The sequence below is a fragment of the Chamaea fasciata genome, unplaced genomic scaffold (assembly GCF_029207755.1).
Source record: "Chamaea fasciata isolate MVZ Bird 193981 ecotype frontalis unplaced genomic scaffold, bChaFas1.0.hap1 SCAF_2, whole genome shotgun sequence".
NCBI lineage: Eukaryota > Metazoa > Chordata > Aves > Passeriformes > Sylviidae > Chamaea > Chamaea fasciata.
In genome coordinates this window covers 18,775,941-18,795,741 of record NW_027094087.1, presented here as the reverse complement: position 1 = coordinate 18,795,741, position 19,801 = coordinate 18,775,941, and the positions used below count along the sequence as shown (strand labels likewise).

At 39.0% G+C, this 19,801-nt stretch overlaps 1 protein-coding gene across 5 annotated transcripts in view; it reads left to right on the top strand.

Moving 5' to 3' along the window:
• The window catches only part of ALCAM (activated leukocyte cell adhesion molecule), a 115,493-nt gene that overhangs the window by 54,661 nt on the left and 41,031 nt on the right, over positions 1–19,801 (top strand). The window contains exon 1 of one of the 5 annotated variants that reach the window (XM_066175156.1): positions 5,355–5,369. The exons of the other annotated variants lie outside the window; for them this stretch is intronic. The gene's annotated coding sequence lies outside the window, so the exon portion shown is untranslated. Of the gene's footprint in view, positions 1–5,354; positions 5,370–19,801 lie in introns of those variants that run through there. 5 annotated transcript variants of the gene reach the window in all.

Sequence of the window (19,801 nt, the reverse complement as noted above, 5' to 3'; positions counted from 1 at the left end):
CCTTTATGTGCTCACAGAGCTTGTGGCTTCGAGCCCAGGACTTAACAGGTTTTAAGATCTCTTGAACCTGTGAAATGTGCTGTCCCTAGGTGGAAAGCTGTCCTTACCTCTTAGCCCCTCTCATCTCCTGCAGGCTGCCTTTTCACCAGTTAAAAGAAGCCAACCATGGTGCCACAGCAGTGGCATATTTACAATTGAATTCCTGGGTTAATCTTACTGGAGAAGGTGGTTTCCTGTCTCTGGCCCTTTGTTAGAGATGGGTCTGCCCCCTCCTGCAATTTCAGGCTGGGATTTGATAAAGATCATTTTAAAGAGAGGTTTCCAGGTTTCTGAGTGCAGCTGAGGCTGCTGGTGAGCACAGGTGTGACCTGTTCCACAGTGGCATTCCCAGCTCCCTGGTCCAGCTTCTCACCTCCAAAGTGCTTCAGTGTCTACTCACTGCATCCTACTTCCCACAGCTTCTTTGGGGGCAGGGAAGTGGGGAGAAGAAGTGGAAGAAGAAATATTTTGTCTTTCATGTTGTCCCTCTGCCTTGCTTGTTTTGCAAGCGTTTGTGGCAGTCTGCCTCCAGAGATGTGCAGCACCTGGTACAGTGCAGGCTGAGACTTCAGGTTTCTTCATGCCACGGTCATAGAAGCCCTAACAATGCCAGCATTTGAAATGCAGAGAGAAATTGTGGTATCTGAGCAGCAAATCTTTAATAACAGATAAAAATAGGCTGATATCTCTAAAATCAAGTGGATTAGATGTGTGTTTTAGTACTTTCTTCACTGACTGCTTTTTGCTGTCACGTGATTTTCGAACAGAAAATAGAAAAGAAAGTGAAAAGGAGTAATTCTGGTATTTGCACACAGTGATTTTGAGTATCATGGAATAGCAAGTTCCTAGAAGGACTGATCACGGTGCTGTAGTGGAAAAGTTACAAAGTCTTGCTTTCTCTTATCAATTTTCTGACAGGCAGCAGAGCCAAATTAAATTGTGTTTAGAACACAATTAATACCCAAGAGACCTGGAGTTGCATTTGTAGTACAATGTATTATGGGTTTCATTTTCTAAGTAGCCGTGCCTCCAAGTGACACTTAAAAGCAGCAGTTTAAAGCTGCTTCTTCCCACGTCATGTTTCACAAAAAACAAGCTGAAAGCAAAATCTGTTTTGTTTTTCCAAAACAGAAAATGGTGGTTTTGTTTTCACGGTTGGGTGCCAAATGATAACAATTTTTTTTTATTCATGCAATTAAACCTGGAGGTTAGAATCTCAGAAGCACTTTATAAGTTCGTCTCTCAACTTACAATACATATGGAATGTCTTAAAGAATCACTTGAAAAGTTATTACTGTATTTGTTTAGTTTGTTTATTCCCCAGATACATAAGGCTGATGTGTCACAAAACCCCACAAAGGTGTCACTATGAGACCAATTTCAGATTTTTCTGTGGAAAATGGTGAATTGTTATGCTAACTGTGCATTGAGAGGAGTTATTTTGCAATGCCCACAGAAGCTGGATTAAATGGCAGGTTTTGTGGTTACTTCAGAGGCAGCTACTCCTGTAGCACCCATCCCTGGAGTGGAAATGCAGGTCAGCCAAGGGAGCACATGTGCTGTAATCCAGTAAAAAGTGGTAGGGAAAACGCGATGTGCCTCGGTGGGCCTGGGCCTCTGACATTTTTTCCTGTGCTGTTCTGCCTTAAACCTCTCTGTGTTGGCCTGTTTGGGCAAAGGTCAGCAAAATCACTTCCATCTCTTTGAGTTTGTTGTGAAACAAAGGATTCGTTAGCCTGAAAGAGACTCAACAGTGGGAGTCCTGTGAGTTGCTTGGATAAAACTGAAGGCAGGAGAAACTTTTGGGCAAAACTGTGGGGCTTTTGTCAAGGTTTCTTTTGCTTCCAAAGGATGTGGACATCAGCAAGTCGTTTACGGTGTAAGTGTAGGCACTATGTTTGAAACCCCAGCCTGTTTCAGAGTTCGTTTTGATCTTCAAGGGTGTTACAGGACAGGTTCAGCCTGTTTTGTGATCTGTAGATAAAGCCAACATTCATTAACCAATTGTCTACATGCATTATATACATCAGAGGGAAGGGTCAGATAGGAGAACTGCTGTCCAACTTCCATCTGCCCACCTGAGCACCTGGGTTAGATATGAATGTGCTTAAATCAAAAAAGGTAAACTAGTCACAGGAAGGCAAAGTTATCACTTTGAATTGCCGCCCTAGTTAGGCTTTATGGTGCCTTATGTGCTGAAACTCTAATGATACAGAAAATACAGTAGTGGTTTTATGTTAATGAAATACAAGTAATTTGCCTTTTTGTCAGAACAGTTCGTTATCATTTGTTATGTACCTTCAGCATTTAACCTACCAGAGTTTAAAACTACATATTTCATGAAAACCTGAACTGCATATCAGTAGTCAGGTGTTAGATCATTTAACTATACTCACAAAATCTTTTTTTTTTTTACACAGTATACTATTATTTCATCACAAAATTATATAGAGCTGGTTTAAAGGTTTAAAAGCATTTTGCCTGATGTACAAAGTTGTTGCTTTTTCTGGTGGCAGAACAAGAATACAAGTGTCCTTGTTCTTTATTCAGAGCTTTAGCCAAAAGACCTTCGTTTCTCGAATACTCGTAGGTTGGTTGTGGCTTTCTATTGCTTGTTACTCTAGATATAGAACATATAATTTTCCTAGCAGTAAATGATTCAAATTAAGGTATTTGGTTTACATAAAGTCTTGCACCCTGCTTTACATGAAAACTGACTGGTGTGTTTAAGAGAATAAATTTAGATTCAGCATGAAAGATACGGCTGTCTTGGTTGACTGGCTTGAGCAGAGAGGGAGGCAAGGACATAGAGGTTTGTAACAATCAGCTTTCAGTGTTTTGTTCTGGTGGCCATAACAAAATTTTCCACTGTGATTAAAAAAATATACATGATGACTTTAAAAATGTAGAGCCAGATTTTAGTTGATCCAGTATGAATCTAGAGTAACTTGTAAATTTCAGTGATTTATGCAGCTAGAGGTGAAATCAGAACCCAAGCCACAGCCATTGTGTTTCATCTTCTCTTCATGCACTTAAAGGGAACTTGAAGGTTAAAGTCTCAAGAAATTGTAATGAGTTCACTAACTTGGAGGGGGGGCAGGGTGGCTCGTTGTTTTCTACTTGATGTTTCAGTGATATGTGGGTGTGAGATTGAAAAGAAGATTTTGTAAAGTCTGTCCATATTTGTGGTGTGAATGAACATAGACATGAACAGGTGTGTGGGGACATACATACCCTACATTTAAGCCACTTCCCCTTTCCAGAAACCTGAAATGTAAGATCTCTATCTAATTTCTTTTTCAGCTGAGTTCATATAACAGTTTCTTAATATTGTGAAAAGTCCCATCTTCATCTGCTAACTGGAATATTTCATATTATTTTATTTGTCCTTCAGTGATTTCTTACAGGAATATGTTGGTGAAAGAATAATGCAAAGATTGAATCCTAATAGATAAATGATTTAACATTTTTGTAGGCTTATTCTTTGCCTACAAAGAGCAAAGAATTTGCAGAAGTTCTGCAGAACTGTGTAAAAAAAGTTTAAAGGGTTCTGCAGAACTGTGTAAAATTCTTAGTAAATCAGAATTTCCACTTGCCAGACTGTGTGCATTGGAGGAGGTGAACCGGATCCCTTCTCTTGCTTCAGACTGGTAGCAGGGAGAGTAAAAGTCATAACCTGGTCACAAAAGGGTTTTTTTAACAGTAGCAAAAACCAGTTACAGAATATACCTAAGTGCTGTTAGATTTCCAGTCCATAAGCACTGAAATGTGCCAAAATTTAAAGTTTGAAGGTTTTTGGTTGTTTTGGCTTTTTGGGTTTTTTTAACAGGAAAGTGGTCATCTAAAATTTTGTAACCATGGAACAAAGTCTCTGTTTGATGTATTTAAATAATTCAAAATCTAGGAATATATCATATTTATCTGTGAAATGTTGAATTTATTATTTGGGATATACCTTTAAAACCAGATGTGTTAGTTCCAGCTCATATCAGATATAAACTTTAAAGTTATCCCTCAAAAAAATTGATAGCTAGAACATAAATTTTTCAAAAAGATTGTACATGCACTTCTTTTTAAACTGCAAGTGTAAATTGTATAATCAGAAATATTTTTATTTAGCTATTAGCTATCAAAGTGTTACTATTTGGCCTGAAATACCCATTGTAATGCCAATAAGCTCTAGTTGAACTTCCTTTTGGGTTTGTTTTTATTTTTTTGCTAGGAATAATGAATGTTTTAACAAAATTTCACATTTACAGAACTTATTTCATGTGTTGTTGTTGTTTTTTTTTAAGCAGAAAAGCTTGTTGTTCATGAAAATAATTTTATACACTGATTGAAAAGCAACTGCTATCACAGAAGAATGTAAACTCTGTTAAAGATGGCATGTCCTGTGCAAACAATGAAAATAGGAAATGCTGCATTCTGTGTTCGGTGGAAGACAAACCACAAGTTAAGGTGATGGACCATAATTCTGAGGAAAGAATTATTCAGAAAACTGGATTTTTTTTCTTAGTGTAAAATATTAATGCATAAATGTGTAGACATTTTAAAAAACCCAAAAATTTACCTAGGATCAAAAAGCCATAGGTCTGAAGACACCTGCTTAAATGAGTTCTTCACAAAAATTAAAATGTGAAGTCAGGTAGAAAAGAAAATTGCCAGTGTTACCCTGATTGTGTGTCTCCTTTGAATAGAACAGAGCCAAAAGACTGCTTGTTAAAATATGATTCACTTCTCTCCAGTGGCTGTTTCCACAAAGCAAGAATAGGATTGTTTCTTTGATAGATGAATAGAAAAAATACAGAAGAGGCAAGAAAGGAGGTGTGTCAGCAGATAGCAAGTGTCCTTCTGAAAACAGCTAAGTCCAAGGTTTAACCTATCATTAGGTTTTATGCTTTGATTAATCTGCACAGTGAAATCTGGTGAAAAGTACAGACTAAGGTGTTTTTTAGTAATTATTCCTAAGTGTGTGTTTCTGTTATGATAAGTGACTAAGCATAGCAATTCTGGCTGTGATGGAAAACAGTGAAAAATCTGTCCTTGATTGCATCTGACTGCAGCAGCTGGCATAGGTGTATCCAGCTAGGTGTGCCAAAACCAGCTGGGATAGCTATTATTTTACTAAATAGGTGCTCTCTGTCTTTGGGGGGGTCTATTGATTACCAAAAGGTTTGATGTTTTTTTCTTTAATATATAAATTTAACAAGCTTAGTGATTTTCTTAAAAGGAGTACATGAATTCAAAGATGCATTCGTCATCTGTAAGGCAGTGCAGCTTTCCTCCTGTTAGAGGGGCTTGTACCAGGCTGAGGTTTATAAGCAGTGTAGGTGTGTATTCTGTTACTATTTTCTGTTTGTGTGATAAATTTATGTTTAAGATGAGATAGATGATAAAGTACCTCACGAGGCATCTTCAGTGCCCTGATACAGGACTTGAACCACTTTCATTGTCCAGCTCTAATAGTGTGATTTATGGAAGCTCTCTAAGCATAGAAAGTATGGGGGTTTGTTTTAAAGGGTTTTGAAGGGCTTGAGTATGACTTTCACTCAAAACCCGTAATTTTTAAAGATGCAGGTGTGAAGACTTGAAAGGGGAAAGTTAAGTGCTGACATTGAGGGCTTTTCTGTCCTCTCTCTCCCTCCCTCCCCTCTGCTGGAAAGGGAGGCCAAGGTTGAACACTCCACACCAAATTGCATAAACTTGGTTTATAACATTGAAGGGGGAGGTGACATTAACAAATGCAGCTTTCAATAGCATGTCTGGTCTGTGGCGTAAACTGTACTATAGGTAATCCTGCTGGGATGGAGAGGGGAGAAGACAGTTTGCAGAAGATGCTTAAAGACTAATAAACTGGCACCATTGTTAGTTAATGCAGCTGATTTTATTTCCTGGTGCCACCACTTTCACTCTTAACTGGCATCACATCCATGCTTTTGCAGAGTGTTTCTTTTGGCACAGTTAGGTGCTGTTGTGTGAAGGGTGTAACTATTTAAGATGCTGTAAATTGCTCTGTTGCATGTATTTGTAGTGGTCAACCCTCCAAGACTGTGGTACCCAGGAAATCCACCTGCAGCTGTGTTCTTCTTTTAATTTCTTGGAGCTGCAGGTAGATAATTTCAATTACCAGGAGTGCACAGGCTATCTCGCTTGGGCCTTGAAATGTTACCTCCAAAGCAAATGAACAAAACTAAGTAGCTGAAGCTCCTAATCATAAAGCAGGAGAAATTCTGCGTTGCTGTTTAAGCAGTACTTTAATTTGTCTGACCTATACACCAAAGGACAGCAGTCTGGAGTTTTTGTTAAATCTTCATCATTTGCCCACGGTAGCTTGGTTTTGTCTATTTTTCTTCTGAATATTTCTTCTGGATTGACTGTTCTTATCACTTGTGTGCTCTCAAGTGGTGTTTAAAAAGTCCCTCTTTTATTTGCAGTGTCAAAAATAAAAGCAAAATCACTGCATCTGCCTCGACTAGCAGATTGACACTTTGTGCTTCAGGTTCCCATAGTTTGTAAGGAAAAGTACCTTAACACTTCAAATTCAAATGTAAATCTTTTCTTACTCAAGAGCATTGTCAGTAAGAGTGGAAAAATTATCCTGAGAGATTTCTGAGTTAGAATATGGGCAAATCAAACATACTTAATCTTTTTTGGAAGGAATTGTAAGTTTTGTTTCGGTCTGCTTTGGCTCAGAATGGTTTGAGATGGGCTCCCTCCCCATCTTTCTGTCAAAGTTTTATAGAGCTGAGGGGAAAAAGCAAAGGCGCTTAGGGCATTGACATGGAAAAGAGGCAGCTCTGAGTCCGCAGCTTTAAATGCCTACTGAGGGCAGGACTGATGAATAAAGCATCACCATTTTTTCATTGCTCATTTTTAGCAGAGCCCTAGCACCCTGGTGGAGATTTAAATAGTAGCTCATAAAGATTAGGAGTTGATATTTTTCATCGGTAACTTTTCCCTAACAAAAACAGTCAGAATTGTATCGACAATTAAAATGAGATAGAGCTCGCCTACAAGCTCCCTGTGCTTTTGTCTTGTATTTATTAGCTGATGTAATTCTGTATTTGGTTTGCTGGGTTTTATGTGGAGAGTTATGTCTTGATGTGCACTGGTACAAAATGAGTGTTTTCTTACAACTTTGCTCTCTGTCAAGGCTCTAAAGGGGAAAAAAGGAAACAATAGTGAATGAAACACCAATGCCGTACACTGGTAACGCTTAGGTGTGCTAGAAATAATGTGTCGCTCAGTCCACTCTGCTGCAACATCTCTTAATTCATTTTAATGTCTCTCTTCGTTCTTATTAATGCACTTTGTTGTTCGCTATGCTACTGCCACGTTGTATTACATGTACCTACACATGAAATGTGTTCTGCTCTTCTGTCACCTCCGGGCCTTTTCCAGCATGAGGATTGTCCCTACATGTCCTCTTCTTTCTTTGCTTACAGTTGCTTCAGAATTTTTTTCCCCCATAAATTATGAAGCTTTTTTTTTTCTTTTCCTAGAGTAGCATTTAATCAGGATTTCTTTTTCATATTCAAAGTACTCTGAACAGTTCATCGTGATTGTGATCTGAGCACCATTTTCCTCATATTTTTTGTATTAACACAGTTGCAAAAGTATCTTGACAGCTTTTAATTTTTGTTTTTTTGAAGGGAATGTTGCACAATGTCAGGTTTTATACTTTAAATAATTGTACCTAAATTACATAATGCATTATCTTCTAGTGGGCTCTAATGTTCTTTCACAGAAATGGATTAAAGTCTGTGGTGTCTTGAACTGGAGTTGTTTTACCCAGTTTTACAAGATACCAAAGCAGAAATCTTTACGTTTATTAAGACCTAGATTTATTATAATATCTAAAATAATTTAGAGTGTGTTTCATGAGCTTTAAAATGTGAATGAATTTGAAAAGCTATGCTTTTTAACTGTTAAAAAATAGCTCAAGCTTTGATGTCACAAGTCATTAATGTTGAGTGAGAAAAAAGATTTTAAGCCATTTTAACATGAAGTGTGTTCTTTCCACAATTCCCCACATTATCTTAACAAAATGAATGAACTTTCATTAGGAAAAAAGTAAAAAGTACAAGATTAAAGTTGATGAGCTAAATCAAGGTGTCCTGCTTGGTTGATTTAAATCCGTGATTAAAATCAGTGGTTTGATTTAAATCAATCCACTGTTCTTTCAGTCAGTCTGAAATGAACTGTTCTTCATTTCCTGCCTAATTAGAATTGCTTCTGTAAGATTAGTTAGGACTGTGCTTTGATACAGAAAATCTGCTGCATCCTCTGAATTGCCTGCATTTTGGTTTTGGGGGATGAAGACTTTTTTTCCTCTTGTTTTCCTGCTTTTCAAATAATTGTTTTAATGAAGTGAGATTACTCCTAGAACAGTATACCTCTATCCCTTAATGGCTGGAGATAGAAAACCAGGTCTACAACCACAGCTCACCTTGTTAAGGATCATTTGAGCTGATGACTTGTTCAGATAGCAGGGAAGGGTCTGATGCTCACTTGTGTTCTCCTGCCATCTCTCCATTATTGTGGGGCTGATGTTCCCAGGTGCCTGCCTCTAATAGAGCCTTGTCTGTTCAGCCTGCTGCAGGTCATGGTCAACGACAGAAATGACAGAATATAAAGGTCTGGAGATGTAGCTAAGGAAATGAGAGGCAGGAGATCTAATGATGGCTATTTTTTCCCATGGCTTCATGCCCATCAGTGTGTCCACAAACGAAGTTGGTGGAAGGTTCTGTGGAAACTCGTTTACTCTGTGCAAACTTCTCCACAGGGTGGATGATCTGGTAACCTGTCAATTTAATCTTGTTTTACAGTCTTTTTCTCAGCTGACCACAATCATTTATTTATTTATTCATTTATTTTCCCCTCTTCCTGGTCTTCACAACACTTTTGATGTGAAGTTCTTGTTACATTCCTGTGAAACTTGAGCGGAAATTGTCAGCTTCTTAACTTGTTGTCTTGCTCTGTACCTGCACCTGTGAGCAACAGTCACACAAGCTTCCTTTTCCTTTGCTGTAAAGAAAAGCCTGTAACACAGCTGTCAGAAAAGTTTATCATACTAAAACTTGGAGCCCAGGGTTCTTTAGGCCCACAGAGGCAACTTATCATAAATTCCTTGGCAGTCTGAGATGTAACTAAATAGCAATTTCTGTTTGTAGCTATTGCATCCCTCCTGAAAAATAAAGTGATTTCATCCTGGTGTGAAATCCAGGACAAAACCAGATTACTATATGGCATGTCCTATAAGCAGATCTCTTCAGAAAAGCCCTTAGTTGTTGATTTAATTACTTTGGTAGTTCTGGAAGACAAGTCATAGGAAGGATGGTCTTCTGTAGCACAACGTTGGAAAACCAGCCCAGGGTGTTCTGCCTGTCAAATGCTGCCTGCCTGGCCTTTGCCAATCATGAGAACTTTGTGCTACACCTTCCCTGTAGGAGAAAATGGGTTTCAGTAAGGCTCTTTTCCTTTGATTTTCTTTCTCAGATTGCACAGTTGTTTAAGAAAAGGATTACCATATACTCTGGATCTGTGTTGAGATACAGGGGAGGCTTGGAGACAACTATGAAATATTACTTTATTAGTGATGTGCAGAAAAGATTATTTTGAAAAAATACTACTGCCTGTTCTGAAAGCTGAAGAATTTGCCTTTATAATGAAAATGAAAAATGAGTAAAAGCTTTCTTGTACTTAGAACAAGAAAGTAATGTTTTGTTAGCTAGAATATAATTTAAAACATGTTATGGGAATTTACATTTTTCTAAAGAAGGAGCTGCCAAATCAAATTAGTTTTGAATTCAGGAAAACTCTCGTTGAGGGATTCAGACAAGCCATATGGTAACTCTCTTGCAAACATCAAGGCAAGGGAAAGTACTGTGTGGGCTTTTATCACATTTTAGTCATTTTGAGAAGAAAATATGTTTTAATATTTTTATGCGTACAATTTATATTGGAATTTAATGAGAAAGAAATGACATGTACCTAAGATAAATCTAGATAATGAAAACCTACTCAGATGCGTTCAGCTTGATTTAAGGTGCCTTGTTTTGATTTTAGAGCACTTAATATATTGAGGGGTTTGTTTTTAATGGCTATGATGGATATTTATCTTATGTTGGACTCATTTCAATACTGTAGGAGCTAGTTTCAGATACTTATATGGACTGTCTAGAGAGGAAAAATAATTCTTGCAGCAGCTGTTGGTGCACAGAAGGCAGGTTCAGGTGTGACGCTACTCCTAGGGACTTTCTGGTATTTCATCCTCAAAGCAGACGCATGATGCTTATTAAACAGTACTTCAGGATAATACCAAGGGTACAGAATGAAACACTTACAACTCTGCAGCTTGGTGGTCTGTCACCCAGTTTAAAGCTGCTCTGTGCCAACTGTTTGTCACTGCTTCTCCCCATCCCAGCTCTGCCACAGCTGGCAGCCCTCCACACCGTTGTGTTCAAGGCGCTGCATGTCTGGGGATGTCTTCTGTGCTGTTTTAAAACAAGGATAAAAGCAGTTATGTCCAGGAGTAAGTGCTTTGAGATTTGCTGGTGAGTACCAGGATCTGAAAATGGAGAGTTTAGGTTTTCTAGTTGACTTCTTTTTAGCAGGTACTTTTGAGCTCTGTTTCCAAAAGTCCAGGTTCACAGCCCTTTGGTGCAAAAGCTGTGGGTTCCTGTTCAAAGGTCCCCATGCTGCTTTCCAAGATGGGGAATGACTGGGGATCAGCTGGTGAGCAGGGGGTGCACTGCAGCCCTGCTTCATGGGGTCTGGTACACCCAACACCTGTGCTGGGTCGCAAAACCAGCCTTTCACTCCTCTTTGCCCCATCGCTGGAAGTGTTAAAAGCCAGGTTGGACAGGGCTTTCACCTACCTGGTCTTGGGAGGAGGTGACCCTGCCCGTGGCATGGGGGTTGGAACTAGAAGATTTGGAAGGTCCCTTCCATCCCAAACCATTCTGTGATTCTGTGGTTTGGTTTAGGCTGTGAGCATCTGTTTTTCAGTGTGAATTTGCATATCAAATGCATTTATTAAAAAGAAAAGCATATTAAAAAAAAGTTAAACTAATCAGCCTACCTGTGAGAAGCTAAAGGCAGCTACTCTTTTGCTGGAGAGTGACAAGGGTTGATCTAGGGTTTTGTTTGTGTATGTGGTGGGGCTGGTTTGGGGTAAGTTCTTTGTTTCTAACTGTACACACAACCCGAACCACATGTGTCATGGCATCCTTCCCTTTGGTCAGACAAGCTGACTCTGACATTCCTGCAAAGACCCTCATCTGTTACAAAAGGCAACTTCTAAAGAGTAAAACTTCACAAAGTCACTTTTATCTTCACTGTGCGACACTTTTTCCCATTAATTTAGAGAAAAAAGGCTTGTTGTCAGTATCAGGGCATTAAAAACATACATCATTCTGTGAGCTGTTCAGACCTGGTCAAAGCTCACATAAATAATTCTCTAGCCTTGGTATTTTAGGAAGGGCACCAGATGGTGCTCCAGAAAGAGGGGGGAAAAATGAATTACAGAACTATTAATTAGTTTTCAGGTTGTCTTTAGAATTATTATGTATAGGAGCATTTTTTAAAATATTTATGCGAATTAGTGCATGTTTTTACAGAAGCTGGCGATAATTAAGGATGTTCTGCATCCTCACAAAAGACAGAGCAAGTTTTTTCTTTGGGGGTCAGATTCTTTAACCCACTGAGCCATCCTAGCACCCCCTCCAGATGGTCAGAGATGACTTGGAGTAGCTGTAGGATTGTTTTTGCCTTTCAGGAATGTTTTCTGCCAGGTCCCCAGCATGGTTATAGTCCTCTTGGTACAGAGTGGCGGTTTGGGAGGGCTGTAGGTAATGGGTGCTCTAGGAGTCCCCTCAGGCATGATGGCTTTATCACCACAGCACAGCAGGACAGCTTGCAACTGACTGACTGACTCAGGGATGCTTTCAACTGAGCAGGAGCTGAAGCAGTTCCTCATAGACCCCGTGTGAATGCTGTTTCTATGCAGGAAACACAAGAGTGCTCTTAGGAGAGAAGTAAGGTACCTCTCACGTCACTGGACTGCAGCATAAAGGTGCACACGAAGGCTCTGCACTTCAGGACGGGATCTGCTTCAGCCAAACATTGCAGTAGCTTGTGTGCTTTGCCCGCATGTGGCCTACCTAGCAAGCACCCTGTCTTCAGTTGTTGCAAAATGGACATCCTCTGAGTACATAATTAGTGTCAAAAAATGGATAACTGGCACTGTACAGGTAAAAGCTCCTGCCACAAATCAAAATAACAACTCAGGAGACCCATCCTCTGTGTTCCTCCTTGGGGGCAAGTGGTGATATGGGCAGCAGCAGCAGCACCTAGACTGGGAAATTGGTAATTATGGCCCAAATGCAAAGGTAAAAGCAAGATGTTCGAATGTGCTTGAAAGTGCAGTTGGGCATTAAGGCAGTTTACAGGAGCATGATGCACTGTAGCAGCTGTCGTTCTGGCTAAAACACGGCTGCCTTCTCTGCAGGGTTTCTGACAGGTGTATAGGGAAGCAGTGACTTTCACACCGAGATTGGTGTTTACAGAGAGTTCCAGTGACAACATAAGTGTAGCCACTCTGCACTGGAAGCCGTGTGTCTGAGGTGGGCTGCTCTGCAGGAACTGTTGTTTACTTGGCCATTCAGATCAAAATCTGAAATTATAAGCACCAGAGCCTGTGCAGTTGCTATCATTTTGGATACTGCTGTTCAGGACTGTGTTGATGTGAGTTGTGTGCAGGAAACACATTCCCTAAAGCCAGCATAGTGTATTACTCAGGCAGTCACAGTTTCTCTCTTCCTGCAAACCACATAGCAGGTTTTACTGGTGGCATAGGCACAAACCTGGAGTTGGGGGGTTCCACTGAGCTGGGGTTATGCCCTGGAAGAAGTAAGGGCTCCACAGGGCTCCTAAAGTGCTCTACGTAAGGTTGGTCTGGGCTGGATCCCTGAGAAATCATTTGATTGTGTCTCTGTATCTTACAAATGGGGTCCTGGACTTTCGGGATGCTACCACAAGATTTATAACAATGGGGGGAAGCCTAGTCAACATAACAGTTTTCTAGTAGTTATGCTGATTTCTCATGCCTCCATCCTCATGCTGTGGCACTACTTGTTCTTGAAGATAAATATGTGCTTAAATATATGAAAGATTAAACTTCTTTATGGCAACTGTTTTCACACACTGAGAGTAACTCCCTTTTTGGGCCTACATACAGGCCTTGCATTGTATCTTGCTGCTTTTGAACTTTTTAGTAGCACCGTATTTGCAGAAGGCAATGACTACATATTAAAATTCTAGAAAGTAACTCCTATATTAATTAAAGTGTTAATAAGAATCATGCTTTGCATTTTCTAACCTTTCATGGTTTTCTCCAGAGGGCAGCTGAGCCTTACAGCAAGTAGTTCAGTAACTGGACAGTAGCTATATTTTCCAGTGTTATATTATATTGAAAAATCACTGTAAGCTGTGACGGCATCCACCAGATTGGAGCTGCTGCTTTGTGCTCCTCTCCAGGATTGTTTTCTATATACAGCATTATATTAAGCAATAGTTTGGGGGCTTTTTGTAAAAAAAAAAAAAAAAAAAAAAAAAAAAAAAAAAAAAAAAAAAAAAAAAAAAAAAAAAAAAAAAAAAAATAAAAAAAAAAAAAAAAAAAAAAAAAAAAATCATGCAAAGCAGAAAAGTGATAGCACATCAGATGCTAGTTTGTATATGCACATAGAAATGTAAATTCATATGAGGTAGAAGCAGAACATGATACTTGGCAGCATTTTCTACCTTCACACATGTCAGTAATATCCTCAAGTAGACATGATGGGCACTAAAGTCACACCAGCCTTAGATATCTCCATATCCATGTGTCTGTAGGTTTCACCATTGAATATGAGTCTGTGTAACCTTTGTTTTTATATATATATGTATGTATATATTTATATATATTGCTTGCAAATTTTGCTCTTGGCACACTTGTGAGTTTTCAGCATGCTGGTTAAGAAAGGCAGGCAAAGACAAACTTTCAGAAATTAAGGTGGTGTTGATTTCTCCCATTGGTGAAAGTGCATATCTGCTTCAACTCATCCTCCTAAGGCAGGAGGCTGTTGCCAATACTGAGGCTGGCTACAGGCATCCATGGAATTTAAAAAACTCTGTCTGTGAGGAGCCCATTAAATCTAAAGAGAGACACAGAGGAGCTCTCAGTCATTTATTTTAGCATAAATCATAAGGATTTATAGCATTATACTTTCAATGAGCTTTTCCCCTTCCATGCCTGTGTTGTTGTGAAATGATAGGTCTCGTCTCCAGGTAACAAAGACCTTTGGATGATTTGGCAAGGCTACATTCATCTCATATGTGTTGCTCTGTCCTCTCCCTTATCAGTAGGGAAAGCAGTTGGAAAAAAAACAGGGCAGCCAGAAGCCTTTTGTCAGCTGCAGGGTGTTTGTCCAGTAGGCTCTCTCCAAAGCATGTACAGCTTTTTTCACCCACTCAGTGTCATAGAAGGATAAATCTGTCCGTCATCTGTGCCCTCTGAAGTTGTATCTTCTGTAAGGCTTTGGCCTTTCTGGTTGGTTGGTTTTTTTGTTTGGTTTTTTTTTTGGTTTTTGGGGGTTTTTTGGGGTTTTTTTGGGGGGGTTGTTTGTTTGTTTGTTTGTTTGTTTGTTTGTTTGTTTGTTTGGGGTAGTTAGTGCATGGTTTTCACCACAAGTAAATGAAGCTCATTCACTGAAAAAATTATTCTGTAGACATTATACAGATTACAATCACAGGTTATTATTTCCTCTAAGATGAAGTCTAGCTGATTTCTTTGGGAATGACTAAAGCCAGCAAGCAGCAGGTCTGGTAAGTGTGACTGCAGTAAGGCAGGCGTGGCAGGACATTGTTAATTAGCGGTGGACCCTACAGCCTTGATGAAGGGCAGGGAGGAAAAACACTTTTCTGTGATACACAGGACTGGATGTGCAATTTTGGATCCTCATCTTGGCAGAGTGTCGGTGCCTTGTGCCCTTCTATGAGTCACCTATCAAACTTACATTCACCAAATATTTTATTTCTTATTTATTGGAGTGAATGGGATTATTACGGGAATACAGTTGAATCTTTTGCTAGTGTTTCAGAGCACTAAAAAAGAGAAATGAGAAATGATGGCTTCTCCCCATGGGGTCTTCTCTGCTTGCTGGAAACACTGTTGCAGAACTGAGTATGGACAGCAGATAGCAAGCCTGTGGTAGAGGCTGGGGGTACCTTAGGATAGTTTTGCATGAGTAAACAAAATCCCAGGTGGATGTGCAGATAATGGAAAAAAGTACATTTGCAGATTGGGAACAGTCAGTAGGAGAGATCTGGCCTTTTCCTGTGTTTTGAGACTCCTTGACAGAGCAGATCATGATTTGAAGTAGAGGAGCAACAGGCATGATTTTTAAAAATTACATTGCTGGAGCCTGTCAGACACTAATTTTCAACTTGGAAAGACCTTAGACAGGTGGAAGGGAAGTGCCTATTCCTTCTGACTGTGGGCAGAAAAGATGCAGTTCACAGGAAGACAGTGGTTAGAAGAGGAGGAAAGTTGTTTGCTGTTGAGTATTTTTTGCATAGGAGGACTCTGTTGGCATTAATTTAACTACATGACTTTTTCTAATGTTTTGTGTTGCTTGCCTTTTTTTTTCCCTCTAATTCCTAATTTTTTGTCCACTGCATTTATTTACTTTTAACTAGAGTGATCTGCGATATTTTTCTTTCCTCATACTTTGCAATATTATTTGCTTTGTGTTACTTTGATTTTGCTCCTGAGACTTGATCAAGCTTAAATAAGTATACAAAATATACACATGTTTTGGAAAGTTCATATTTTGTAAAATATGAACTGTTACTAAGCTTTTACTAGCAAGAAATTCAGTATACTCTATACTGTCAATATCAAGTCATGAAGAAATAATAAGGACAAGATCTTTTTTTTTAGTATGCTGTCTATTGACTTTTTTTTTAATAGAAAGAAAAGGGATTCATGGAAGAATATAATGGGGATTTTTAGGTAATTGTTTTTGAGCTGCAGGTTTTATTGGATTTAGTAGAAACTTTTAAATCCCTTCAAGTTATTGGATACACACCAGCATTGCTGACTAGCATAATGAGAAAATAAAAACCAATTTGAGTAGTTTTAACAAACGGAGAAGTGTTTCAGAAGTGCAAGTGAGAAGCATATCAGAAGTATGCTTCAGGAGCAGCCAGGGGCTAAGCTCAGAAACAGGGAGAAGTTTCACCAAGACACAAAGGCTTTGTTGATCCCATTTTGCCTAATTAGATGTACCCTTTCAAGTAAAGATTCTCTGCAGTATTGACTCAGAAACTGTTCTCTGAGTCACATTTGCTTCTCATCTCTTGGCAGATAGCTTGTATCATCAGACTTCAGTAAGCTATAGCTCACTTCCCTGGCAGATGTGCCTGACCACTTGTAAAAAATCACACCATATGTTGGTAACTATTTTAATAAACTATTCTCAAATTTTAATGTGTTAAAAAAAATTGATCATGGTTCCTTAGTCATGGCTACATCTCGAACAGAAATATTTGTAAGAAGACATGTTGTTAGCCATTTTATCTCCTCCTCTGAATTATGAGAACTATCCTAAGCAATGTTTTGTAAAAAATTGCACAAAAATAAATCATTAACCCTGGTCTTTCAGTTGCAGCATCAGCTGTGGGAAAGAGTTTTTTTTGTACTCTGTGGTGCTCATAAAAGTCATGGCTGGGTGTTGTGATGCTGACCACAGTTTGCCAATGTTGTTCATGTCTTCTGATGTGGTTCTACCTGAATCTTGTGGAAATGCTGTCCTTGTTAGCGTTATACTAATTCAAGCATTTTAAAGTAGGTAGTTTTGTGTTCCTTAAGTCTTAATTTGTAAATATTTGCTTGGAATTACACTGCATTTTTTCCTATTTACATCAACATTGCTGTATATGTAACTTCTTTTAAACCTGTAAGATTTACTCAAAGGACTTGAAATTTTAAATCTGCAAATATGACTGATTTGGGATTAGCACTGAATCCAGAAACAGATAATCCTGAGCCAAAAGCTAGGGCTTCCATAAAATAGTATGATTAGAAGGCCACTGAAATCACAGGTGATGTTTTGGCATGGTGGTTTGGGAAAAGAGGCTTAGGTCTTTCTCTTTGGAAGGAAAATCTTGCTATAACAAAGCCCACGTGCCGCGAAGGTGCTAGTGGCTTTCATGGGTTTTTCTTGCAGTTCTTTAGCAGATTTTGGAGCCTTCCTGATTTAGAAGGGAGGGGATTAAAAAGTGGAGCTTTTCTCGTCCCATTTCAGAGCTGTTGGACTTAGCAGTTTCCTTTGTCTTCATGGAGCTGGGCATTGGAGCGAGGCTGAGGTGGTAAGGCAGGAAGGTTGATGTGCTGACACAAGTAGTTCATTTTGCAGTAGCATTTTACATCAGTTACTGAGCTTTGAACTGCTCATTTAGTCTCCAGCTTTGCACAGGGTGTTGCTGGGAACAGCTCTTTTATGTCATTTGAAAGCTTTGCTGACTTGAAAGCAGTATCTGTTTTACTTTAAATGACAATGATAATGCATTTAATAATGGCCATTCAAGTTTTAAAGGAGTATGACTGTGTGCAAATTTCTTTTGCATACCTATGAAAAATTCTAGAAACTTTTGGTGATTATGATCTGGAAAATGTCATGGTTATTGCTTTATATATAATATTTGAAGTTCCTAATCTGACAAATATTATTAGTCATCATTTAGATGCAATGTGTGTTCCTGTATGTTGTCCAGCATAGTGCTTTAGGAATGATGATGATAGAAGATGTTCAGAGAAATGCTCAGTGTGAACCTCCCTAGGGTAAAGCTTGCAGTGATGATCATACTTGTAAACTATGCACTGTGGTATCCACTACAAAACCATCTGGTCTTGGAAGGACATAACTTCCTAAGACCTCTGCCTCGCAGAGAAATTTCCTCAATCTTCCCAAAACCTTCTGCTAAAGTAGTTTCAAATCAGGCTACATGCAAATTGTACAGAAAAGGAATGTAGAGATGAAAAGCTGTTTTCTGGTTTGGGAAGTGGGAAAAATAGTGACCAAAATGCTGAAATAGCTGGATATTTTGAGATCTTGAAACAGAAGTAGCCCTCAGTGTAATAAACAACAGTTGAGTAGTCTGGTTTCTGAACAGACACACAGCACACTCTGTTTGGTCATCAATGTAGGACTTTGAAAACTGTGGTTAAAGTGCTCCATGGGATTTTGGACCTAAACTCATGGAGGAGCTCAGCCTGGAGCTCACACTTAAATTTACGTGGAAAGCCAAACTATATCCATTTGTAGGAAAACTGTCCATCCCTGCCATTCCAGAGTGGCTGAACTATACAGGAAAGAGCCAGTGAGAAACATGCAATGACCTCAGTCCTCTTGAAAGAAGTGGGCTAAGGATTTCTTCATTGATTTAGGTGCTAGAGCCCGTGTAGCCTTGGTCAGATGGGGCACGTTATCTCAGCTAGTTTCTAGTTACAGCTCATTTCTTTGTACTGATTAGGAAAACACTTGTTTTATACAGTATTAGAAAGGTGTTATTGTTCGTATTCATAAAAAATGCAATTTCTGAAGGGCTGACATGTTTCCTTCAGGTTTTTTTCCTCATTCATGGTGAAAAACTGTAATTTAAACACACTTAATACTTATGTAGGGTAATGATAGCTGAATTCTGCTGGCATTTAATGCCTATTCTCTGATGCTTTCAGTATCTCTTTAGCTTTAAATACCCTGCTTGTTTCTTGATGTGTACTGTCCAGTGTCTTAACGTTGTCAGGTGCCAAGCCCCATTTCTCTAGCCTGCTCGAGTACTTGCCAAAATCAGTGTTAAGTACATAAGTGCTCCTGTATGTGTGGGTTTGGCTACTTGTGTCATTGGAGTTAAGTAAGTGTTTATCTGACAAGCTTGTCAAAAGGGACTCAACATCCTCCAGAGTCATAACCACATTTTTAGCTGGATCTCCTCCCTTTCTTTCCCTCCTCCCCTTCCCCCCCCCCCCCCCCCCCCGTAAAAACACACAAACAGTCCCAAATATGCAAGTTACTTCACATCTTCAAAAAGCTCAAGTTAGCAGTGTGTATTCTGAAGGGTAATTGCTGTCGGTTCCATCAGTGCTTATAAGCTGATAAAGGATTTTTTTTCCCTTTGGTGTTAAAAGTGCCTGGGATCTAATATTATTCAGGGTTAAAACTAATTGAAGGAATACTGTGATGAAGTATAAGAAACCCTTCAGCAAGTTCTGTTATATTGCTTTAAAAGTGTTTGGTGCATTAAATACTGATGTATATGTTTATCTAAAATTAGTTTCCCTCTTGGATACTTTTGATGATTCTTTGTAACTAATGGTCCTTTTGATGACCTAGTTGGTCTTGTGTGGATTTGTCTCACTAGTTAAACAGATAGAGATAAGAAACAATATACTGTTTATATAACCTGTATCAGATAACATATCAATAAACACGTGCAGCTTTGTTTTTAATCATATTTGTATGGTGAAGATAATCACTGTTGAATTTTCTTGGAAGTGTTTGCCCTGCTTCCCTATTTTCATGCCCAGGATACAAATGATCATACCCACCTAGCTGAAATAGGGGATGTCCTGTGTGTGAGTTTTGATAACGTGAGCCCTTTTTTGCTTGCTTTAACCAGTATTTTGACATCTTGAAGTGTATCTTGTGTTTTCTGTGCT